A 27,493-nucleotide genomic window follows, 5' to 3' on the forward strand; every position below is an offset into this window, starting at 1 on the left:
CTATCATGCCTTGACAGAGTACAAAATAGACTTTGTGGTTTAGTGGGGGATGACCTTTTCTCTTCCCTGCAACCTCGTTGCGAGCCTGTCTTTGTTTTATCGTTATTTCCATGTCAGGTGCTCGTCTGAGCTCCAATCCCTCGTTCCCCCTCGCCAATCTTTCACGAGAAACACCCATCTGGCTGAAACTAATGTCAATAATTTTTCCCACTCTCTATCTGTGCCTAAATCCAAACGTAGATTCCATGAGCAAAGCTTCTTTCTTAGAACTGTATGCCTGTGAAACTCTCTTTCGTTTGCCTGTTTCCCACCTTACTACAACTTGGACGTCTTCAAGTCCATGATAAACAAACTCCTGACAAACCGCCCCCTTAAGTAAGACACTCTATCAAAACCCTCAATACTAATGATTACTACAATACCATCTCATTGATTACTGTACACGCAATAACCCTTATCCCTGAGTGGCCTTTGGGCCTTGATAAGTAGTGACCCCCATGTAAAAAAAAAAAAAAGACCCAGCATATAAAATAGTAGTAAGTTCTTTGTTATGACAGGGTGCATTCAAAATGAATGTTTCTGTTTAAAGCACAATCGAACCATGATACTTGACTTTTTCATTTTAAACTTAAATTCAAATCATTATCAACACACAAGCAGAAAGGTCAGGTATATAAAATCAATAGTAGATTCTATGACATGGCAGTGGCTCATTCGAAATGAATGTTTCTGTTTAGAGCACAACTGAACCATGCTACTTGACTTTTGAAAATGAAACCTAAATTCAAGCCAATATATATAAAAATGACAATTTTATAAAATCAACAGTAGGTTCTCTACACTGTGGGAAGGCATATGAATCTTCCTCCCGGTGCACCATGATCGGACCCAACTATAGCAGCCAATCAATCAATTTGATTGAAAAAATGGGTGATTTCACTAATTATGATAACTATAAAAATATGGGCGTGTGGAACATTTGTTGATCATTCAATCCCGGGCAACGTCGGATCTTCATGCTAGTCTTGAAATATTTATACATGGCGTTTGGTTGTTTTGTAGACAAAAATTGTTTTCGTTTTTGGCTTTGCAAAACGTGATCGATCCTTTTCTAAGGGAAAGAAAATAAACAATAACGTTTGGTGCCGTTTAAGACAAGGTAGGTAGGTAAGTTTTTGTTTAACGGCACATCAACTCTATAGGTCATTTAATGCCATAAAAGGTGAAGAGAATATTCTTCATTTGAGACTTTGGGCAGTGGTTTGCTTTATTTTCAAATAAGTTCCAAAAGTTTAATTTTTCTCAGGAAATCTAATATTTTGTAAGGTGTTTCTTTTTCAAATATTGTTTTAAGGTTTTGTTCTTTGAAATATTTCGTACGAATATTTTCATATTTTTTACATTTCATTAATATGTGTTTAATGGTTAGTGATTTTTGGCAGATTCTACATTGAGGGATACTTTCTGCTTTCAGAAGGTATTCATGTGTTAGTCTTGAGTGACCAATTCGGATTCTGGTGGATATAGTGTCTACTTTTCGTATTGGTATTATGGTTCTCTCTTGCCCAACATTTGGGTGTATTTCTTTAAGTTTGTTGTTTAGTTGTTCGTCCCATAGTTTTTGCCATTTCGTTTTTATGTAGTAGTTTATTTTATTTTTCCTATCCGTGTATGGGATTTTTCTGTTTGAAGGCTTTGTTGCTTCTTTAGCTAGTTTGTCAGCTTCTGTATTTCCTCTTATGCCGACATGACTCGGTATCCATGCTAGTACTATTGTTTTATTATTCTTTATTTGGTGTTGGTATGTTTCTATAATTTCCAGGATGTACGGGTGGTTTATTTTCCCTCCTTTCAATGCAATTAAGCTGGACATGGAGTCACTGAAGATAAGGAATTTGTTTTCACTAGACTCCTGGACCAGTTCAAGAGCCATCTTAATAACCTGTAACTCTGCGGTGTAGAGGCACCATCTGGTAATCGGATTTGCTTATGTGCATTATGCATTTTTGCTGCTGCTCCTACTTTTCCAGTTATTTTTGAGCCATCTGTATAGATGGTTTTGTATGTGGAGTATTCATCCCTGAGTTCTAGGAATTTGTTTTGATAGATTTGATTGCTAGTCTGTTTTTTGGCCGTTTTGATAGTCATGTCAATGTATGGTTCTGTGATCGTCCATGGTGGAGTATTATGAATTGTGTAAGTTTGTATGTTTTTTGGTTCTTCGTATCCTTCTACAATAGCCTTTTTAAGGCGATATCTCAGAGGTTTAATAGCTGTAGGTTTGCTGGTATAGAAACGTTCATACATTGACGTATATATTTTTTCATGAACAGGATTTTCTGGTAAACTTTTAAGTTTCAATGTATATTAGAGTGAGAGTTTTTCCCATCTCAGGTGAAGGGGGAGTTCATTAGCTTCTGTGTGTAGGCTTAGAATAGGTGATGTTTGGAAGGCTCCTAAGCAAAGTCTGAGTGCTTGATTTTGTATTAGTTTCAATTTTTCTAGGTATGATTTCCTTGTTGAACTGTATATAATACAACCATAGTCCAGCTTTGGTCTTATGATTGCTCTATACAATAGGAGCATGGTTTTACTGTCTGCTCCCCAGTTTGTATGGGATATTATTTTTAATATGTTTAATGCTTTCTGGCATTTTTTTTTAGTGCATCTATATGTGGCTTGAAATTGAGTTTATTGTCCAAGATCATTCCCAGGTATTTGGTTTGCTGTGCCACTGGTATTGTGTTGTTATTTATTTTCAGTTGTGGGTCATGGTGATATCCTCTCTTTTTGCAAAAGTGTATGCATACTGTTTTAATTTTGGAGAGGATAAACCCATTTTCATTTGTCCATTTTTCAATTTTATTTAAGAAAAGGAGCCGATATCTTCAAACAGCCTGATCTGGTATCGCCAGGAAAGAAAAAGATTATTACTAAACGCCCATAAGCTGTCTTTTTTCTAAGATCATGCTTTTGCTGAATATAGAACGTCTACTTCAAGGAGAACATTTTTCATCACGTTTCTTAGACCTTTTTCAGTCTGTTGCAAATGAGAACACACGTTGACCAATCAAAACTCACACGCATGCACACAAAACAAACACATAAACACACCAAAAAGTCAATACATTCATACACGTGTAGTTTCACCAGAATACATATTTGACACAAATATATATTCACACATACAAACAAAAAGAGGCAAGGAGTACTGTTGCCACATCTGGGCATGAGATGGCTTATCCTTCCTTGACAGAGTTCAAAATAGACTTTGTTGCCTAGAAGGATATATCCTTTTCACTTCTTTGCAACCTCTTTCCTACAGAAGAGATGTTGTGGGCCTGACACTGCTCTATCGTTATTTTCATGGTACGTGCTCGTCTGAGCTCCAATCTATGCCAAATTTTCACAAAAAAAAACACTCATCTATTTGAAACCACTATCAATAATTTCCCCCACTCTTTATTTGTGCCTAAACCTAAACGTGGATTCCATGAACAAAGCTGCTTTCTTAGAACTGCACGCCTATGGAACTCTTTTCTGTTTTCTTGCTTTCAAACTGACTACAATATGGTCATCTTCAAGTCCAACGTAAACAAGTTCTTGATGAACTATCCCCTGAAGTAATCCAATTTACCAAATTCCCACTACTAACTACTACTACTTCATTGTCCCATTGACAACCATACACTCATTAACCCTTATCCTCGAGTGGCCTCCGGGCCCTGTATAAGTGGTGACTCCTTTGTTACAAAAAAAAAAAAAAGATGTAAAAACTAAAAATGAAAAAGAAATGTATTTATAAAAAATGCTTTATTATTATTTATAAATATATTATTATATATAAATATTACATATATATTTATATATTATTTATGATTAGCAGGCTGCCTGGCGTTGCCCGGTCGTAAAATATGCATAAATATTATATTTTAATCAATGCAGAAACTGAGACGTGTGAATGTGACTTTTTTTTTTAAACCGTTCACTTCTTGAATGTAAAAAAAAAAAAAATACTCTAGCTGAAACAGAAACCAAAACCCGAAGACAGTAAGTTGAGGACGATAACCATTAGTCCAGCATGATACGATCTTTAATAGGTGTTTTAAAATTACTTATTCTTAATGTGAACTATTCACGCATGCGCATTCGTGAAACAGCAAACAAATAAAACTCAGACGATTTTCAATTTTGACCTCTTTGCAGTCCCCCCCCAGATGAAAATGAATTAAAAAGTTTTCCACATGTTTGAATATCTTATATATCAGATTCCAAGTCTGTATATCGAAAATTGGTTGAGTGTATAGGTTGAGAAGTGTCATTCTTACTTTTATAGAGATATAGATTGTTGATGAACATAGGAAATGCTCAAAAAGATTTAAAAAATAAATAAGATTTATTCTTGCATTATTTAGATTCTTCCAATTACTGTTCTCATCATAAATGTCTTTTTCACAATGTTTTGCACAGTGTAACCTTTAACCTTCTCCAGGTGTCAGACTCCGGAATCTTTCTATTGAAATCTGCATGGAACGTTTTATTTAATTTATGTGGTTAGCATGCTCTTGTTCTATCAGCCATACAATTACTACAATTTCATTCAATCACTATCTGTACCTAAATCTAAAATGCAGATTACATGAACAAATCTTCTTTCCCAGAACTGCCTGTCTGTGGAACACTGTTCCGCTAGCCTGCTTCTCAATTGAATACAACATGGTAGCCTTCAAATCCAATGTAAACAAGTTCTTGTTAAGCCGCTCCCATAAATAATCAAATTCTACTCAATTTACACCATTAATGATTACTACACTACCACCTTACATTCATTAACCCTTATCCTCGAGTGGCTTTCGGCTTCGATAAGTGGTGACTTCCAAGTGAGAAAAACAAAAAAATCCTAATTCATAATTGTATTCCGAGTATTGACCACACTGAGGATTGAACCTTCAATCTCCAGAAGAATTTCACTTAGAACACTGAATTTTACCAAGTACTTTATCCGTTACGATTTTTGTCTTGCTGGGATTATTTGAATAAGTAAAAAACAATAAACAGAGACGTATAATAAGTCGGTAATGTGAACAGATTTTTTTCTTACAAGACCAAACATGATAGATTTTCTGAGTGATTTCACAATAGACTTTAACAAATGAAATAAAAGAACTTTTTTCATTTAATCTTGAAAATGTTCTTCATTTTCTCTATCCAAAAAGTAAACCAGGTCAAACATGAATGCGCCCCCCCTCCATCTTTCCCAGGACAAAAATGCCAAGACTATTTATAACAATGTCTCACATGAAGAAAACAGTCTTCTTCTTTTTTATTTCTTGATAATATAGTCATCTGATTAGTTATTTTAGGAAAGAAAGAAAAATGAATACCTTGACATAAAATGACCAATTTTTTTTGTCTCGAGTAACATTTGAATATTAACATCGTCGTGACCCGTTGGGTCACAACCATTACCGTTTATCCTATTTTGATTTGATAACTTTATAAACTGTGATATATCTTTTAAGATATTCTTCTTGAATAACTAAAAATAATAAGTCACTTTACCATTTACTATATTATCTCCAGTCACTGTGTGTGTGTGTGCATATGAGTTCTTTCCTTATAGGTTCCGAAACAGCTGAGCCTATCTTCTTCAAATTTCACACAAAGCTAATTTATATGTCTGGCAGTGTTCTTAGATATGTTTTGGACAGAAATTCATCTGATAAGTATCGAAAATTGAAAGAATTCAATCTTCAAAATAATCTTTAGTCTTTTATAGATGAAAAAAGAAATTTTATAGGGTAATACTTTGTTATACTGGCCAAAGGAAATAATAAAATCTCAGCAAATCAGTTTTGAAAATCGAAAAAATCCGATCTTAAAAAATAGTCTTTCTTTCTTATAGATAAAAAAGAATTTTTATAGAGGGAATATTTTACGTTACACCAGCCAAGGGAAACAATAAAAAATCAACAAATCAGTTCTTCTTAAAAAAACAGACATATTGTCATTTGGAAATATAGCTCAGTTGTAGATTGAATGATCCCTTATTCACGCCCGGGTGTACCTCACCATTTTATTTTAATTTTTTCTTATCAATGAGTTTAATTTACGATAAAAGAACAGGTACCACTTAAAATCGCCACAAATCATTTCTTTGTTTGCATATTTTAAAAGTAAACATTAATCAGAAGTGACTTTTACAGTGTATTCATTGTCAAACCCAACTATCAGCTGACGTGATATTGTAAACAAAAACAGACAGAATTTAATAAATGATATTATAATTTTTAAATTTTTTTTGCATATTAATCCACCGTACAAATTATTCCTCATAATCTATGTGGATTCAATAATAATATATATGCAATCTGCATAAATGTAAATATGTTTAAGCATATTGTATGACCAGGTAATGCCGAGCGTCCTGCTTGTCCTAAATACATATGTGATGTATGGTGTACATTGAAACATTTATGTAAATTAGATGACGTTGCTGATAAAAGAGAGTCACTCTTTCTTTTAATGCTCAAATAAAAATAACAAGTCTCTTTACTTCTATATTCTTATGATTATTATTTAAAAGTCTTATTTTTTTATCATTCTCATGGAGAAGTAAAAAGCATTTTTATTTTGCCATCTAATTTACATAAGCTTTTATGGTGTGTAGAGACATGTTTATAAATTAAATGGTGCCACTGAGAAAGGAGACATTCTTTCCATGAATGTTTACAGATATATTAAGAAATATTAGAAAATTATTGAATCAACAGAATGAGATGGAGCAAAAGAAATACAATACACAGATAACTGAGAGAGATGGAGGATGAGAGATGGAGGATGAGAGAGAGAGGGAGGATGAGAGATGGAGGATGAGAGAGAGAGGGAGGATGAGATGGAGTATGAGAGAGAGAGAGAGAGGGAGGATGAGATGGAGTATGAGAGAGAGAGAGAGGGAGGATGAGAGATGGAGGATGAGAGAGAGAGAAAGAGAGATAGGTGATTTGTTCAATTAATTATAAATTAAGGCTTATTCAAAATAATACAGCAAAATAGAAAAACTCCATTCAAAAACTAAGGTATATTTTAACATATATTTTGTTATTTGAGGCGATAGGAAAAAGCAAGCAAACACTGATTAAATCTCAGTTAATATAATAATAGGTAAAAAACAAGAATGTGGCATTCATTTGTCCTTTTTGTCTTGCAAATATGGCATCGGTCTGGATACTTTTTGATCACAGTTTGTATGTTCCATCCTCCGTTTTGTGTCATACTTTCATTGGTAAGATGGATGAAAAATACAAGCGCATATATAAGTGTTTCAATATAAATGCAACCGTTTTGATAACTCTACCAATATTAATGATATTTCTCTGTCATTTTTAGAATAATATTTCAGGGAGTGATGCTGGCTAAGTGATTAATTGCAAACCTATGTGTGCCAACTTTGAATCCAGTTCGTTCCACAGAAACACTTATATCAAACTCACACTTGATCTTGTGTCTCACCTCCTGGAAAGGAGATAAATAACTCTATTTCTTTTAGAATAACATTTCAGAATTATACAAAAAGATTACATTAATATTAATACCTCCCAATGTGTGTGGCTCAATGATGAAACCTATGTCTCTTTATTAGGCCATATCAACATCAAGAACTCTTAGGATTTCAAATACCAGAGGAAGATCTTCACAGGCCACTGCTTTTTGTGACATCCATAATATGAACCGCCTTCTTGAAATACAGCATTATTGAACAGTTTTGCTTTGAGAATAATGTTAAGAAGACACTAACAGTCAGAGGGTATCTATCTGATGCGCAACAGATACTGCACCTAAACTGCGCAAGCAAGTTTGGAGCCAAGGTGGAAAGTCCTGTGGTGATGGAGTGAGACTATGCCAACACCGAGGGATAAAGCACTGAGGCCCTGACTAGTCATCGTCAAGACTGACGGACTGTATAATGATGATGATGATGAACAGTCAATAACGAATGTTATGTTATGGTGCTCAAATTCTAAAGGGCACTTGGTGCCCGTTGTGGCAAGCTATGAGTGAAACAACAAGACGGAGTGACTCCCTACATAACTAACATCATTATAAAGTTGATGGATTGTCGCTTTGCAGGTCGACTGATTAGCAAACGCCACATTTTTGAAAGGTTATCACATATTACTTTTATGAAAAAAACGAAATTACTGCAAACTATATTGTCCTTTTGACTACTCTACACTCTTTAACCCTTATCCTTGAGTGGCCTATCGGCCTTGATAAGTGGTGACACCTATGTAAAAAAAAAAAAAAAGGTCACTTTTCTATGACCCAAACATAAAGCTGTAAACATGCAGAGATGATCCGCTTTCAATATCAAAACTCATTAATTTTCATCAGAACAAACTGATACTTTTTTGTCCGTTTGTCAAGTTCATTTGTTTTTCATGAAAATTTTGCATGAAATTATCTGACTATGAATTATGCAGAAACCTGTGGTGCTCCACCTTATAAAGACAGAGAGAATATGTCATTTGCTGCTTCTGGTCTAGTTTTGCACTCGTGTCAGTTGAACTCACGTTTACTCACACTCTTCACTTGTTGTATTTACTTTTCTATTCATTATATTTCGTTCCCCCTAATTACTGGGTCGTGTCTTTCTTCTTGACCCTTACAGAACCACAACACTGACTCATCTGCATTTGCTATGAAAACTCTATTTTGACTATAAGGTATTAAAATTCTCCAAAATTTTTCAAAGAAAAGCAAGTTTTTGCAAACATCTTCAATATCCTGCATGAAATTTTACTCAAAATCTATTAAAAGATACATTAATTTTTTTTTTTTTTTTTTTTTTAACGTAGAACAAGTACCAGTTAAACTGACTTTTTCTCTTAATCTGAGACAACCAGAGTTGTGGGAGTCACTGCATTATTTTATACAGCATGTCTTGAGCAAGGCTAGCCTGGTGGCACCAACCCTTCTCTAGGCTTCAAAAGTACATACACCACCTGGTCTTATCAAATGGTCACTCATTTTACCACTGCCCAGGCTCAACGTCCTTTAACTTTGGTGATCTAATCGAAACGGGTGTGTCAGTACATTAAAAAGGAATGAATTTTTTTTTTTACATATACTTTTGATCAAAGATATCTTAAAAACTCATTAGGTTTTGCTCTCAAATCTAATCAAATTATTCTGATTTGAATTGCATTATTTTAATTTGAAATTAATTTTTTTTATTCTGTGATTCAACTTTTGAATTTGAGTAACGTGTCACATTTTGTAAGATTTGATGACAGTCAGAGGTCATGATTCAATGGTTTCCAAACATTCCACTGGAATGTGGTAGAATCGGTTTGTAACTGACAGAGCCCTCAAAAACATTGACCTAAAAACAACAAAAGCGGAGGGGGCCACTATTTATGCTGAGAGCCACCCACAGACATTCCTTTTTAAATTTAAAGCTTTTTCTTTTCACTAGCTATGTTAATAAATCTGAATACGTTTTTTGGAATGTTTGTTTTATGGGTTTTTTTTACGTTATTTTAGGATTTCTTGCTTCATGGCGTATCAACTGTTTTTGGATTATTTAATGATGAATCAAGTCATTTTTTTTAAAGTTGTTATGTTTCAGATTGATAATACTTATTCATGATGGTTGGTTATTATGTTTCAACTAGTGTAAGATCATTTGATGCTGAAATAACACACACATGCATTGATGATTCCTGAAAGGATGAAACACTAGTGTCTATAGGTATAAAAAAAAATAAATTATTATAGCAATAATTATATCAGCCCCTTTAAGAACTCGGTTCTTATTGCTGGGCACTCTAAGTTGAAGTTAAAAGTCGGTCACTTAAGCTTACACACGCAGATCATGATGTCTTAATCATTAGATCACTATCACCGCTTTGACATTTAAAAAGTAAATGTTTAAATTTCAACTGTATTTCTCACGGTCAATGGTGGCCATGTGGATTTGTTCCTTGCTAATGGAGTCAGAGATTGCTTCGTTACCGGATTTGAATCTCCTAACCGGCGGTAATTTTAACACCCTGCACTGATAATTAATGAAAAGATGAAACACTAGTGCCTGTAGGTATATAGAAAAAAATAATTATAGTAATGATTATGTCAGCTCCTTTAAGAACACAGTTTTTATTGTTGAGCACTCTAAGTTGAAGTTAATAGCCCCGCACTAATGATTCCTGAAAGGATGAAACACCAGTGTCTGTAGGCATAAAAAAAAAGTTATATATATATATATATATATATATATATATACACTAGATTTTTTTAACTGTTAACTTAGAATTAGCACTTTATGCCAAATTGATGGCTGACTATGTTTTAATTTGTGTTCATTTTTGCATTAAATACTAATCCCTATTAATCGCTAACTGTGCATTGAACAAATATCATAATACTTAATTTGCTGCACCTAATCATAACAAAGGTGCATACAAAATTTCAGCTAAATCAGTCTGATAGTTTCTAAGAAAATATGGAATGGACAAACACACAGACAAACTAAGAGAAATATGTGTGCGTGTATTTTGTATACAAATGGTTTTCAGATTTATTTGTCTTGTACCAACGATAGATTCTATTAGATAAAACTCTGATAGGGTGAAATTGCAAATGAAAGCAATAAAAACTAACGTACATTTTAAAAGTAGACCTTCAGCACAAAATACCATTTCATGTTATATTTTGCTTATTGTAGTGGAGTCGGAAAAGGCGAAAGTAGGAACATGATGACTGGGTGAGAATAAAAAGAACATTTATATCAAGCAAGGGTTAGTGGTACAGAAAAGGTTAGTAAGTCCGTGGGGAGTCGTCTCGGTACGACATCCGGATAGCTCTCATTGAGTGGTCTAGACTTGCTGATTATATGCCTAATGGACAAATTCATCTTAGCGGTTATAAGGTGCGTATGTTCCCACAACACTTATAAATGTATAACTGGTTATATTTAAAATTTTAACTCTTTACTGCCACAATGTTTTATGCAATAAATTTTTTTTTTAATCATGAAACTCACACGTGACAGAAGTTAATGTGCAACTGATGTACGAACATAAACAAACCCTCTCGTTCACTTGTTGAACCATCCATAAACCTGTACTTTGAAAACAATTTGGGATGACAAGCAAGAAGAGTAAGAAATATTTCCTATACAAGTGTTTTTTTGTTAAAGTACAATTTGGTGGTAAAAGGTTAATCGAAAGTTTGGAACCTGACAGCTACAATCACTCCAAATGTACGTTGGAGGATTGGCAAGCAAGGGTTGACTTAACAATTACCAACACTTTTAAATTTAGATCTCATCATGGGTTTAGTGTGGGGTATATGGTTAGAAAAGAAAAAACAAACAAAAAAAAAAAACGTACCGGGCGTATCTGCATCACTCTTTGGAAAAGAAGAAGGAAAGGATGGCCAACGTATTTGTATACACAAAGGGCATCTTGGGAACGCAGAGCATGATGGGAGAAGCTATTTTTTTTTTTTCCTGTCTCTTCCTTTTTTCTAGATAGGAGGATATAAAAGCAGGGAAAAATTCCCTGGAGGAGCAGAGAGAAAAGAGTCGTGAATATCTTCTCTTGAAAAGAATTTTGTATTGCTGACGTTTGGATTGTACGGTGTGACATTGGTGGCAAGAGGCCAGGTGTGGTCGATTGGAAAAGAAGAGGGCAGAAACGTGCTGTTGTCGAGAGTGACTCACTCCTTCCTGAACCCCAGAACCGAATCCTGATTATAACCCTAGATTTAGGTCATGTCCAAGACATATTCTAACATGTAGCTGCAACGCTGATGTGTTTGCTTCAGGGAGTAATGTTAACTAAGAGGTGATTTACAGATGTAGTTCAATGTATGTCGGGAGGTCGGTGTTAACATGTACTGAGCAGAACCTGTGGAAATTTTACAATAATCAAAAAAAATAAAATAAAATAAATAAAAATAAATAAATAAAATTTTATTAAACATTGAAATACTAATTATTCATTTTTTCATACCTTAATGAAAATTTACAAAATGTTATCTGTATCTAGTTATTGTATACTAACATGGTTATCCAACGTTGTTCAGCCTGAGGTTGAAAATAACACCACATGCAAAAACATACTAAAAACTAATGAGTAATTTTATGCTGAATATCTATGTCCTAAGTTTCATAAAAAATCTAGTTTTTAAATCACTGAATATGTTTACTATTTTATTTTTATTTTTTTTTATTCAATTTTCACCCCAAACAAGGTACAGTGCCACTTTAAACAGGGGGCTGCTATCAGGGACTTAATTTCCAGGGTCATTATGAAGGGAGATGAGTAGAAAGATGTTTGTTCACATTACACTTGAACTTCTGCATATCAGTGCAGTTGGGAAAGCAGAATCCCGGAAGGGAGTTCCAAAGACCCGCAGTTCTGGGGAAGAAACTATTAGAGTAAAAGGCTTTCTTGCACCTAGGGATCTCTACTGTAAAGGGATGAGACTTAGTAGCTTGTCGGGTTTGTCGGGGGTAGTTACGTCGGGGAGGTACAAGAGTTTGCAGTTCGTCAGAGCATTCACCATTAAAGTATTTGTAGAACAGGCAGAGGGATGCAACATCTCGTTGATGGGACAGAGGCTGAAGCCTAGATGACAGTTCAGGACCTATCAGGTTGGCGACTCTCTTTTGAACCCTGTCTAGGAGCGAGAGACAAGCAGCAGATGCACCAGCCCAGATGTGACAACAGTACTCTATACATGGGCGAATGGTGACCTTATAGAGGTATAGGATACTGTCAGGCGTAAGTAGTTTTCTCGCACGGTAAAGGGAGCCAACCTTCCTTGCAGCAGCCTTGGCAATGCTCTCAATGTATCTATTCCAGTTCATATTCCCTGTAAACGTTAGGCTGAGGAGTTTAAAAGAAGTACTTTCAGGCAATGTGTTCTTGGCCATTGCTGTTGGTGGTAGAGAAGGTTTCTTGTAGTTATTGAAGGAAATAAGCTTACTCTTAGCAGCATTGAATGTGACCAACCATTTTTGTCCCCATTCCACTACAGATTGGAGGTCATCCTCTAGTGTTTCTGCCATTTCCTTGGATATGTGTTCATTTGTTTTCCCCTCATATCTGTTATAGAGAGTGGTGTCATCGGCAAATATACCCATCTCCGAAACAATTTTATCAGGGAGGTCATTTATGAATATCAGGAATAATAGAGGTCCAAGGATAGACCCCTGAGGTACTCCCGCATTTGTCATATTGTTTAGATGTACGATCGTTGAGGACAACTTTGATTTTTCTATTACTTAAGAAGGATTTAATTACATTATGAATTTTCCAGTGATTCCATATGATCTAATTTCCCTTAGAAGACCATTGTGCCATACCCTGTCAAAAGCCTTAGATATATCAAGGGCTACTGCTCTACCCTCCCCTGTTTTGTCCAATGAATGGTATATACGTTCAGAAACTACGGTTAAGATATCTGCTGTTGAACGGGCTTGCCTGAATCCATATTGTTTGTCAGTCAGGAGTTTAGTAGCTGTTAGGTGCTGGACTAGGGCTTGATTAACTAAGGACTCAAATATTTTGGTGAAAAGCGGGAGGAGGCTAATGGGGCGATAATTTAGTGGGTCAGTTCTTTCACCAGAATTCTTGAAGACTGGTACCACAGAGGCGGTTTTCCAGCAGTCGGGAAAGCAAGATTCGTTAAGGCATTTATTGTAAAGTTTGGAGAGAACTGGAGCAACCTCGGCAGAGCATTTTTTTAATAGCACAGCCGGGATGAGATCTGGTCCACATGCTTTTGAAGTGTCTAGGTTTTTTATAATAGCATGTACCTGAGAAGGGGTGATTTTCAAATCGTCTAGTGTGGCGTCTGTTCGCAGAGGAAAATCAGGGAGGGAGTGGTGTACCGAGTTCAATGTGGAGTTTGAGGCAAACTGACTGGCAAGCAGATTAGCCTTGTCAGTTGCCGTGCAAGCAACCTCATGATTGTTTGATAGTGGGGGGAATAGTTGACTGTCCATTATTTACTACGCTGTTGTAGATTTTCCAAGAATCCCGGGTTCCTAATTTTTGTGCTTCGATGCGTTTTCTGGTGGTTTCAGAGTAATCTGTCTTAGCTGTCTCTATAAATCTCTTACAATTATTTCTAGCTTCTTACTTTACAGGGTTGAGTATTTTACCCTTTTTTGGTCCTTAAAAATCAATAAAACATTCTATTATTTATAAACACACTCCCTATAATGTCATTACCTATGTTCCAAACTTAATAACAAAAAAATAATTTCCCTTGTGGACTAAATAGACATTTTCCAGATTACTTTTTTCATGGACAAACGATTTATTTTTCAATGTTATTGTTTTTCTACTTATTGTACATAATACTGTATCTCTCTGCTTATGAAAAAGCTCCCATCTTTAAGAAAAAGGGCAACTCCTTAATATTATGAGCTTAATATAATGTTTTAAGTTGTCTTTCACTAAAAATCTAAGATGAAAATGTTAGTGAATTTTTGACCAATTATTAAATTGCATTTTCATTTGTTTTTACATGATCTAAATCTACCATTTTCTTTTATTCTAGCTTGATCTCTAATGTGCTATTAATCATATTATGAAGATTCAATGTGTTAGCTGTTGTAATGAAACTGAGATTAGAGATGCGCCACTGTACAACACACGCTCTCCACCGATCCATGTTATGACAACAGGACCATTGCTTACACCCTCAAAATGCATCGCAGGATTGCCTCGAATAACAGGGACATACCCATGATAATGAAAACAAAGTTTCTAGCTATGTTTATGGTCTTTGGTATGGTTTCAAGTGAGGGCCACATCATGCCACCTCACATCTTGAAAGTCAATACCAAAGTGTAAGTGAATGTGCTGAAAAGTGATGATCTCCTCGTGCAATCAGATGGCTGCTGGCTGACTCTGGGTGTGGCAGCAAGACTCGCCACTGGCCCACAAATCCAAAGAGATCCAGGTTTGGCTTCAGAAGGAGTGCTACAATATTGTACCCTTCTCTCACTGGTCTCCTCTCCTGACCTGAACATGCTGGATGTCTTTGTTTGGTCATATGTAGAAAACATCACCAACATGACCTCCCACAACACTAACGCCGGCCTGATCGCTGCCATCCATCAGGGTTCCACCGAAGCTTGTGGAAAAGGCATGCTCCCAGTTTCAGACCCGTATTAAGGCAGTGATTGAGTCTGAAAGCGGCCACATTGAGTAGATGTTAGCTCTACTACATAATCAAGTTACCCGATTGATTTTTTTAAAAGTTTTAAATAAAGCTGTAGTGTTGTTTTCTTTAGGGCAACAAATTTTTAGTTCCACCCTGTATATGTTAATGTTTATCTGTCTTCTGTCTTTTTTGCGTATGTAAAAAAAAAAAAAAGAACACAAAAGCTTCCGATGTGAAAATAGTGATGCCAATCGAGTTATCTTGAGGAAATACGTTGGGACTTTTTTGTTATCCAGACTGTAAAGCGAAACAATACAAATGATTTTCCTTACAAGTGGGTGTGAGATAATGTGTGTAGGGGTGGGGCGGGGGAGATAATGTGTATGGGGGGGACGAGGTGTAATAAAGTGTGTGGGGTGGGTGGGTATGAAATAACGTGTGTGGGTGTGAGATAATGCCCCAACTACACTTGTAATTATAGTGTAGAAGTCAACAAGAAAAGAGCATTTTTTGTTGTTTGTTTATTCGATAGGTTTAGTGGCTTACATTTCTATGAAAAAGAGGAGGAGTAGTTTACAAGGATCGGTTTCCCCAAAATTAATTGTAGGCACATAAAAATAAACAATCAATGAAAACAAAACTTATAAAAAATTAAAATTTCCCAAACAAAGTCACGTTTTATTTTTATTTTTTAAAACCAAAGGTGATAAGCTGCTAAAAGGGTTAGGGATATGTATGCCAATTATATAACTTTATAAAAAACAATATATTTTGGATGAACCCAAAGGAATAAAAAATCAGCACAAAAAGCAGAAATGACCATTATGTTGTATTGCAAGTTTAAAAATAAAACCCCTAAACTAAAATGGTTTTTGAAGACCCCCACCATCACATAAAAAAGAAACATCTTGCATATCACATAGAGTTTATAGATTAATGTTTGGTTACAAAGAAAACTTTGAGAAATAACAGAAAACACAAAAGAGAATAAAAAGCATAAAATACGATTTTACACACTTCTGATTTTGATTAAATAAAGAAAAAAAAAAAGTCATTTTTTCATAATAATTAAATTCACAAATTTCCATCAGATTATGAAAGTGACATAGAGTCTGGTTAGTAGAATTAAATGGCAATAATTTTAATTTGGGTATTTTCCTTTCATCTTTGGTTTCTAGGTTCGGCTTTCTTGTTTTTTATGTCGGATTTTTTTTCTAAGGAAATCATTCATTCTTTTATATCATAATTTGTTATTATTCAATGTGTCAATGAATTACATCACTATTTTCATTTCAAAATACTACATGTGTTCTCTCTCTCTCTCTTATATATATTTCTTAATTTTCCTCTTAACTTTTTCTTAAATTTCCCCTTAACTATTCCTTATTGTTCTAATGATATGGGTACTCATGCACTTACGAGGGGCGTGCAATAAGTAATGCCCCTAACCCACTTCTAATGCACTTGCAATGATTTGTATCTCTACAGGTTATGTGGCAAATTACAGCTCTGAACTAATTGTAGTTTCTGTTTTACAGGTGTTTGAACTAAGTCAGGTGTGAAATGTAGCCTGTTAAATGTCAAGCAGTGATCCGGTCTTTGTATTTGAAAGACAGCACACCTCAGGAGACTTTTGATGAAATGAAAGAAACTTATGGTGATAATACCCCATCATATGACCTTGTAAAACGCTGGCATCATGAATTCAAACATGGCCGGAAATCTGTGGAAACAGCTCCCAGACCTGGTCGCCCCCCCCCCTTCTGCCATTGATGAGGCATCTGTCCGTCAAGTTGAGGCTGCCATTTTAGAAGATCGGTGCATTACTATTCACCAAATAGCCCAAGATTAGTACAGGGTCTGTGGAAATTATCATTCATGACCATTTGCATATGCATAAGATGTCTGCCAGATGGATTCCCAGGTTGCTCACACCATTCCAGAAGCGAAAATGCGTAGAGTGCTCAAGGATGAATTTGGAGATGTGCCAAGAAGATGAGTCAAAGGTTTTCAAAAGACTGATTACACAGGATGAAACCTGGGTCAATCACTATGATCCAGAGACCAAAGCCCAGTCAATGCAGTGGAAGCATTTGGACTTACCACCTCCAAAGAAGGCAAGGGTGCAGCCCTCCACTGGCAAGGTCATGCTCACAGTCTTCTGGGACCAGGATGGAGTAGTGATGACAGATTTCCTGGCAAAGGGTACTACAATTAAAGGAGCCTATTATGCTTCACTTTTGAGGAAATTAACGGAAGCTATCAAAATCAAGAGGCGGGACAAGATCAGCAAAAGTACCCTCCTCCTGCAGGACAACGCTCCGGTACACAACTCGCATGTTGCCAGATCAGAAGCACGGGCGTGTGGTTATGAAATCCTTCCCCATCCTCCCTACTCTCCTTACCTTGCACCCTCTGACTTTCACCTCTTCCCAGTCATGAAGTTGTTTTTGAAAGGAAAGCGTTTCCCAGATGATGCAGCCTTGATTTCTGAAGTCACGTCATGGTTGGAGGACCAACCTGGGGTGTTCTACAAAAACGGTCTCCAGAGCTGTATCAAACGATGGGAGAAATGAATAACTCTGGGTGATTCCTATGTAGAGAAATACTAATAACTGTGCCAAGTTTCATTGCTCTATTGATATGGGAAGTGGGTCAGGGGCATAACTTATTGCACGCCCCTCGTATTGATCCATGCTGAAATAATAACGTTAGTATTTAAAAAGCCATTCTTAACATGGGGAGGGGAGGGTGTTTTGTACCTATTCTGTACTTAAAGTTGAATAAAAAAACATAAAACTTAAAAAATAGTGCGGATCAGTAAGTGCATTAGCACCATGATATGTTATCATTTTTATTCCTCATCTTTTATTTTAATTATATATATACTCGCAGGCTGCTTGGCTTTCGTCAGTCGTAATATACACATAAATATTATATTTTAATGCATACATAAACTGAGACATGTGCATGCGAGTATCATGTTTTTTCTAAACAGTTCACTTCGTGTAAGTAAAAAAAAATAAAAACAAACCGACTCGAGCTGAGATTGAAACCAAAACCTAAAGACAGTGAATGAAGTACGATAACTATTAGGCCAGCTTGACACGACTTTAAAAAGTGTTTTCAAACCAACTTATTCTTTACATAAGGAATCTGTCATGTGAACGATTCGTGTATTCGCGTTCATGAAACAGTTAATAAACAGAGAAAAATCTGATGACCCCCCCCCACATACCAATTTTTTTAAATTTTGAATCCTTAGCAGCCTTTTTTTCCAGATGAAAACCAATTAAAAAGTTTTCCACATGTCTGAATACTCTATATACCAAATTTCTTGTCTGTAGATCAAAAATTCGTTGAGTATATAGGCTGTGAATGATCCTCACACATTCTTACTTTATATATATAATTTGAGGTTGCTATTTTCCAAAGGTAGGGTAACCAGTGAAATATAACGAGGTTCATACAAGAGTGCTCAATACAGAAGTAGAGCAGGTTACATTTGTCTTTACATAAGCAGTAGTTTGTTGCTACACAGTCATGAGCATGTTTCAGTCTACTAGTATTTATTAACTAGAGACCTCATCAGGCAACAACCCTTATTTTCTTTTCCGTCTTCGAAAATAAGGGTTGTTGCCTGATGAGGTCTCTAGTTAGTAAATACTAGTAGACCAAAACATGCTCATGACTGTGTAGCAACAAACTACTGCTTATGTAAAGACAAATATATATATATATATATATATATATATATATATTGAAGAGCAGCTATCAATACCAGCTGTGAGACAACAAGAAGGCGTCCAGCCCCAACAGCTGTGATTTTGGTTAGTTGGTTTTTGTTTTATGGCATATCAACCCTTTTCAGGTTATTTAATGCTGAATCCAGTGATTCGGAAGAATCATTTTTTAATAGAATATATTTTTGTTTTCTTTCTCAAGTCAGTTCTATTTAACACATAGTTGGGACCCTAACAGGTACTACCACTCCGGTCAGAGTGGACCTGAGAGCAATAGCAATTAAGGGGTGGCTCCACATTCCCCAAAGCCCACAAGCTGGGGCTTCAATATCGGATATAGTTTAAGGTCATATCCAGGACCCAACAGCTGTGAACAGAGTAATAGTAATATATAATGATTGTATTGCTGCGGTTTCCTAGATATTATTCCAATGAAACTCCGGTGTATATAATACAGTACTCAATATCAAGTAGAGCTGAATCACTATACAATCGATATATAAATTAGCAGTAGGATCTTTAATAAAACAGTGGCACGTTAAAAATAAATGTTTCTGTTTAGAGCACTATTGAATCATGATACTTGACTTTTGCATTTTAAACTTTAATTGAAGTCATTATATGAAAATAATTTCATAAAATCCACAGTAGGTTCTCTACAGTGCAACGTAGACTACAATGTATTGTAGACTAAGTCACTGTGGGGAAATATGTGAGCTTCCTTCCAGTGCACTAATGTGGGTTCCTGACTAGAACAGGCAATTGATTGGATTGACGAATGCGTGATTTCAACAATTTCCATGACAATAAAAGTATTGAAAGTGTGAAACATTCATTGATTCTCAGTCAATTCTGGGCAACGTCGGATCCCTGCTAGTATATATATACTGCTGCCATATCTGGGCAGGAGCTGCTAAAAACAGCCTATCCTGCCTTCACAGAGTACAAAATAGACTTTGTGGCTTAGTGGGGGATGCCCTTTTCTCTACCCTGCAACCTCTCTCCCACAGAAGAGACGTTGCGAGCCTATCCTTGTTTTATCGTTATTTCCATGGCAGGTGCTCGTCTGAACTCCAATCTCTGGTCCCCCCTCGCCAATCTTTCACGAAAAACACCCGTCTAGCTGAATCCACTGTGAAAAATTTCCCCCACTCTATATCTGTGCCTAAATCAAAACGCGGATTCCATGAACAAAGCTTCTTTCTTAGAACTGCATGTCTGTGGAACTCTGTTCCGTCTGCCTGCTTCCCTCCGGACTACAACTTGGATGTCTTCAAGTCAAATGTTAACAAATTCCTAATGAACCGCCCCCTTTAATAAACACTTCATCAAATCTCCACACTAACGTAATGTACTTGCAATAACCCTTATCCCTGAGTGGCTTCCGGGCCTTGATAAGTGGTGATCACTGTGTAAAAAAAAAAAAAAAAAAAAATATATATATATATATATATATATAAATTAAGTAATAATGAAATTGATACTATTATTCTAAATGACAGCATTATTTGTGAAAAAATTAGCATCAAAATTAGAGGATAAAAATAAAACATTCCATGTATGCATTGGTTACCTAAAATGCACAAAACCTCAGTTAGTGACCGTTTTAGCGTTGCTTGAAAGATGTGCATCACGAAGTGAGGCTATATTGAAAGTATTAAACTAATTATTAATCAAATAAATAATTTCCACCAGAAAACGAAATTCTGAAATCTATTTTGGGTGGTAAATAATATGTATCCAGTAAAAGAAAAATTAGCATAAATTTTCAACAAAAAAAAAAGGCTAAATCCATATCAACGTATGATTTTAGTACTTTATATACAAAAAACTTCATAAAGAACTAGTTAAAGAATGAAATAATACTGTAAATCAAACTTTTACAGGCGATAAAGATAAATACGTAGACTTTTCAAGATCCAAAGCCTTCTGGTGTAAAACGAAAAATCGTAAAACTAGTATTTCCAAAGGTAGTTTAAAAATACTTTTAAGTCCTCTTATTGAAGAAAGCTACTTTCAAGTAGGAAATAAAATATTTGTTCAAAATATAGGCATTCCTATGGGTTTAAATCCTGCTCCTTTCTGAGCAAATCTGCATTTACATAGACTAGAATATATATCATTAATAAAAAATGACATATCTAAAACATATAATTATCATGGTTGCAGGAGATTTATAGATGACCTTATATGTATAAATGATAATGAGGAATTTGAAAAGAAAATAAACATTTGATTTTTTTTTTTTTTTTTTTTTACACAGTGATCACCACTTATCAAGGCCCGGAAGCCACTCAGGGATAAGGGTTATTGCAAGTACATTACGTTAGTGAGGGGATTTGCTGAAATGTTTACTTAAGGGGGCGGTTCATTAGGAATTTGTTAACGTTGGACTTGAAGACATCCAAGTTGTAGTCCGGAGGGAAGCAGACAGACGGAACAGAGTTCCACAGGCGTGCAGTTCTAAGAAAGAAGCTTTGTTCATGGAATCCGCGCTTTGATTTAGGCACAGATAAAGAGTGGGGGAAATTTTTCACAGTGGATTCAGCTAGACGGGTGTTTTTCGTGAAAGATTGGCGAGGGGGGACCAGAGACTGGAGTTCAGACGAGCATCTGCCATGGAAATAACGATAAAACAAGGACAGGCTCGCAACGTCTCTTCTGTGGGAGAGAGGTTGCAGGGTAGAGAAAAGGGCATCCCCCACTAAGCCACGAAGTCTATTTTGTACTCTGTCAAGGCAGGATAGGCTGTTTTTAGCAGCTCCTGCCCAGATATGGCAACAGTATTCCATCCTTGGACATACTTGGCTTTTATATAGATAGAGAATTGCATCCGTAGTGAGATATCTTCTGGAGCGGTAGAAGGACCCCACCATCTTTCCAGCGACCATGGCAACAGACTTGATGTACGTGTTCCATTTCAGATCAGGAGTAAAGGTCAAACCCAGAAGCTTGTCAAAACACGGGGCCTCACCCAGACGAGTGCCATCCATCACAATTGATGCCAGATGGGGATCAGAGCGTTGATGATGTAAGGATAGCAGTTTGGTTTTGGATGCATTAAAGGTAACCAGCCACCTCTTCCCCCACTGAACCACGCGCTCGAGATCAGAGGAGAGAGAATCAGAGAGAACTTTGTCATTTACAGCCTTTGATGTGTTGCCGTAGATGGTCGTGTCATCAGCATAGATGTCAACGAATGATTTAAGTATGTGTTTAGGGAGGTCATTGATGTAGATCAGGAAGAGAGTTGGGCCCAGGATTGACCCCTGAGGGACTCCAGCATTTATATTGCAGGCCTCCAATTTTTGTCCATCTACCACTACTCTTATGAGCCTATCGGAGAGAAATGATTTAATGATTGAGAAAACATTTCCAGTTATACCGTAGCTGGAAATCTTGTGAAGTAGACCTTTATGCCATACCTTGTCGAAGGCCTTTGATATGTCGAGAGCAATTGCCCTAGAAAGGAAGCCTTTGTCAAGAGATTCACTAATCCTGTGGGATATAACCGTCAGCACATCAGCGGTAGATCTTGCAGAGCGGAAACCATATTGTGTGTCACTAAGAAGGTTGTTTGTGCTGAGGTGGTTGACTATTTCTCTATTTAATATGGATTCCAGCAACTTACTCATAACACACAGGAGACTTATTGGTCTGTATTGAGAGGGAGATGACTTATCACCTGAATTCTTAAATACAGGGCAAACTGATGAGGTCTTCCAGGGAGTCGGAAAGCACTTCTCCTTAAGGCAGCGCTTAAATAGTTTCGTAAGTATGGGAGCAAGTTCTGGTTGAAGCTTTTTTAACACTGTAATTGGGATGCCATCAGGGCCAGTTGCTTTACTGGAATCTAGGTTCTTTATTAGCTTGGCGACCTCATGCACGGATATTTGTATGTTACCTAGCTTGTTCTGTGTTATAGGAGGAAATATCCTAAGGAGTTAGAATTAAACTGTGAACATAGAGGAACAAACGCTACATTCCTGGATTTAGAGATAAAAATTGAGAATTGGATATTTGTTTATAAAATGTTCGATAAAAGAAACTCCTTCCCCTTTAAAATAGTTTGTATGCCACATAAAAATAGCACATGCCTTATATACGTTTTACGGTAGCATTATGTCTGAGTTTTTTAAGAATAGCTTGTGTTACCCTGAATTTGATAGCTTTTATATCCCCCAGTATCTAGTTTAGTAATAAAAATGATTAAACAAGATGGTGAAAAAAAAATATTTAAACAGTTAAATAAAGAATTTACTTGGTATCCTGACGCTTTTAAATCATATCAAATTAACCAAAGTAGATTAATAGAAAATACCCAGAACTACATAAGTAATGTATATTATATCTAAAAATGTATATATTTGAACAATACATATAGGATGAAGTGTAAAAAAAAAAAAAATGCATATATTATTTTTAATTTTAAAGGAGATAGTGTTTGATCAACATTGCTGGGGAACCATGAATTAATGTGCTGTTTTGTTTTTAAATCCCCAAAACAGTGTTTCATGGTAAACAACTAACGATCCCTTTAAGAACATTGGTACTATTGTTTGTTTATGTAAGTAAAACTATTCAGCGATACGAGAGATTAGTTGACTTACTGATAAAATAAAGTTTGATTTTTTAAAAAAAATGTTTTTAAAAATGTTTTAAAGGAACTTCCAAGACTATATACGGCACAATCATGTTGACACACCGGTTCTTGGCAGATCACTGAAGTTAAGCAACGTTGAGCCTGGCCTGTACCAGGTGGGTGACCATTTGGGAAGGCGAGGCACTGTATTCAGTGATAGGGGAGATTAGTTGACTTACTGACAAGATGATATTCCAACGAAGGAATTTTTTTTTTTTTATAAAGTTTTAAATGTTTTAAAGAAACTTTCAAGACTAAGAGAGAAAGAGAGGGAGATTAAAAATAAAAAGGCAGTATTCTTATAATTTCTTGGAACTCCTCCTTTATTTTATTAGAGAAACAAAAAGAAAGAAATAGAATGAAAAGGTGTGAGATACAGATTGTCACTTGGTAATTATAGCATCGAAGCATTGGGAATTCTCTCAATATGAGTCAACAGGACGAGAAAAGTTTTCTTTGAGTCGAGATTGTGATCACGGATCTTCCTTTGTGTAAGTGGAACCAGAAGTTAACACGTCTCGCCTACTCTTCTCAAAAGTGAGGACCTTGACTCAAACTGGGTGATACGAGGTGGAGTCTCAAATATATTAACATTTTACCTCAGACTTTTAAATCGTATTTATCATGCGTTGATCTATTTATGTCAAAGCTCTGCTGGAATGAGTCATCGTTTGGCATACAAAGTCTATCCTGTGGGCAGGCCTTTACAATTTGAAGATGCAACAAGAAGAACAGGCTTGCAAAATGACTGATAGTTAATTACATAATTGGATAACAATTTTAGCTTTCTCTCACCCAGTTGTTCCCAACATTTTTACATGGCGGCACACTATTGAGCCCTTTTAATATTTATGCCACATCACAAAAAATAAATATTTAAAGGAATAATTAACAACACTTATGAATGTTTATTATTATCGAATATTGAACATATCTAATAATTTTAAAAACAACAACAATTTATTATATAATAGCCTGAGTACCCGGCGTTGCCCAGGTGTTTGGAGGTGTGTGTATAACCCCTCCCCTCAAAAAAAACGGTAGTAAGTAGACAGCCTTGAACCCATACCGCGAAAGACGGAAAAGAATGCGGGTAAAAAAAGTGACATCTTTGCTGTTGCGTCCATCACTGAACCGGAAGTGGTGAAGGTTTAAATTAAGGCTAGTTAATCAAAAAGAGGGGATGACTTTTGAAAATATCAGCGAAAAAAACGACCCCTCCTTGTAGAAAAGTGCCACGTTGAGGGTGAAGGAATTAATGTTTTTAGCCAATTTTTCGATACTTGTTGTCTGAAGGGTCCAGCTTCAAAACGATACTGATCTCATGAAAATCTGTCACCTCTGTCGAAAGTTTTAGGCAGACACACAAACATACATACATACATACATACATACATTTAAACAGACAGGTGAGATTTATATTATAGATTCTATTTCATCGGGGTTTTTTTTTGTTTATTTTTAGATATTCAAACATCAATATCACATAAGTAAAAATTTGTGAGTATTTATCTTTTTTTTTTTACATAGGCATCACCACTTATCAAGGCCCAGAGATCACTCGAGGATAAGGGTTAAAAGTGTACAGTAGTCAATTGGAAAATATAGTAATCTTTAGTCATGAGAATTCGGTAAATTTGTTAACTTAAGCGGAACAACTCATCAAAAACTTGTTTACTTCGGACTTGAAGGCAATCTGGAAAGCAGGAAAATGAAAGACAGTTCCACAGGTGTGCACTTCTAAGAAAGAAGCTTTGTTTATGGAATCTACGTTTAGGTTTAGGCACAGATAACGAGTGGGGGGGACTTATTGATAGTGTTTTCAGCTAGACGAGTGTTTCTTGTGAAAGTTTGGCGAGGGGGGGGGGATAGATTGAAGCTCAGTCGAGCACTTGCATGAAAATAACGATAACGATCCTACTCAAATTCCACAGGTCTCACAGTCTACCTGACATCAACTTTTATCTTCGGGTAGCCCTTTAGACCTTGGGCCTTGATAAGCGATGACCTTCTTGTAAAAAAAGAAAACTCTGGTAATAACAATATGGAAGCTGTTTGCGAGGTGCCTTCAGTCAGTTTCCAGATTTTTTTTTTGTACAGCTAAATTGTCATAGACTCTTGATAATTCAGTATGTTATTGCTATACATTTTATGAGATGACTAACCAATTTTTATGATTTCAGGTTCAAATGGACAGTTACAGCAGGTATTGGAATACACCCTACTAAAGCCGGATTGTCACATATGCAATAAAATTCTGTTTTAAATTTTGAAAAAATGCCATAGAAACGTATGGAATGTTTCAGACTGCTTTTAGACCATATTGCATGAATCGAGCATCAGTTTTTGAGTGGCATAAGAGATTCAAGGAAGGCAGGGAGTCTGTAGGAGATGATGAAAGGTGTGGGAGGAGTAAGGATGTCAAAACATACGAGTTGATTGGCCAAATAAAGAATTTCATGGATAAAGACTGCCGTGTTTCTATAGAGATAATAAGTGTACAGTTTGATGTCAGTGTGAGAACTGTACACACAATTATTCGCTAGAGATACGGAAGATGTGTGCAAAGTTTGTCCCAAGTTTGTTCGGAGAAGATCAGAAAGAAAGACATTGTCACGACCAAGATGGACATCAAGACAGTTCCTCACCCTCCTTATAGTCCAAACCTTGCTCCCTATGACTTATGGTTATCCCCTAAGCTCAAGGAAAACCTTAGAGGCTATCGTTATGAGACGATTGAGGAGATGAAAGAGGCTGTGATGAGGGCCATTAACACACTCACACAAGAGGATTTCCATGGGATCTTCTAGAAGTTGTTGGAATGATACAACAAATGCATTGCAGCCGGAGGGGATTACTTTGAAGGGGACTAGAGTTTCATGTGTGTACTATCAATAAAAGAAAAAAGTCTGGCAATTATTTAAGAGACCTCGTAACACCTATAACTTCTTCGTAACACATCATTAATCACTCTACAGCACACCAATGTGATCTCTCATAGTGGTTGAAAACCACTGCTCTAACCATTCGGCTCGTTATACAACTGATTTAAGATGCCTCCTGCATAGGTGGTCCTTCTTCTGAGACATAAGTGTGAATCCTGTAGGAGTCTCATTATTCACTTTGGTGTTTTCTTAGCTTATTCCAATTTTTGTAGACTAAATTATTTATTTAATAACCTTACCAAATGCAAACATTAACAACAAGAAACAGTGCGATACCTGATATACTGTTGAAAATAAATTTCAATTTGTTTTTGTTTTATTTATTCACTAGCAGCAAGACTTTGCGATACCCGGGATTGAATAAGCAACCATATTACCCTTTTTTTTCTGTTTGTACTTTTTACGTTTTCTTAGCGTTGGGTGAAAAGAGGTGTAGCAAAGTAATAAATTTATTTTTTAACCTCATTGAGGCACACTCGGCATTTCCTGGGAATCAAAGTGCACACCTGTCTAATCCTGCTCCAAATGCTAAGCTCCTTATTAACATTTTTATTTTTTAATAAATTTAAATGAAAAATTCGAAAAAAATCTTTAAGTATCAAATGTAATGATAAAATCATTTTTATTTATTTTATTGGCCGATATTTCGATGATGATCATAATAATAAATGGTGAGAGGCTGTTGCGATAACGTAAATTTATTTGCAAATGCTATCAAAGGAGGTGGAGAGTGCTGGACGTCTGGGGAGACTTGTTGTCACTCAGCTTCCAGGGAACACCACAGGTTTTCAATCAGATCTTTGATGACTTGTGTGAAAGCTCCATGTGCAGAGGAGGTGGAGCCGCCGCCGCCGACAACAATAATAATAATATGTTTTTCATAGTCTCCACCATGACACCGAAAAGAAGAAGAAAAAAAAACTTACGGATCGGACTTCCTACCCTGATGAGGCTATTTATTAGTGAAATATCGCCCC

At 36.0% G+C, this 27,493-nt stretch overlaps 1 protein-coding gene across 1 annotated transcript in view; it reads right to left on the bottom strand.

Moving 5' to 3' along the window:
- LOC145248363 (general transcription factor 3C polypeptide 5-like) overlaps positions 1-27,493 on the bottom strand; it is a 356,244-nt gene that overhangs the window by 21,671 nt on the left and 307,080 nt on the right. The gene's annotated exons all lie outside the window — the stretch shown is intronic.

Source organism: Euprymna scolopes, chromosome 26, assembly GCF_053919585.1.
Source record: "Euprymna scolopes isolate OS-2025 chromosome 26, ASM5391958v1, whole genome shotgun sequence".
Classification (NCBI taxonomy): domain Eukaryota; kingdom Metazoa; phylum Mollusca; class Cephalopoda; order Sepiida; family Sepiolidae; genus Euprymna; species Euprymna scolopes.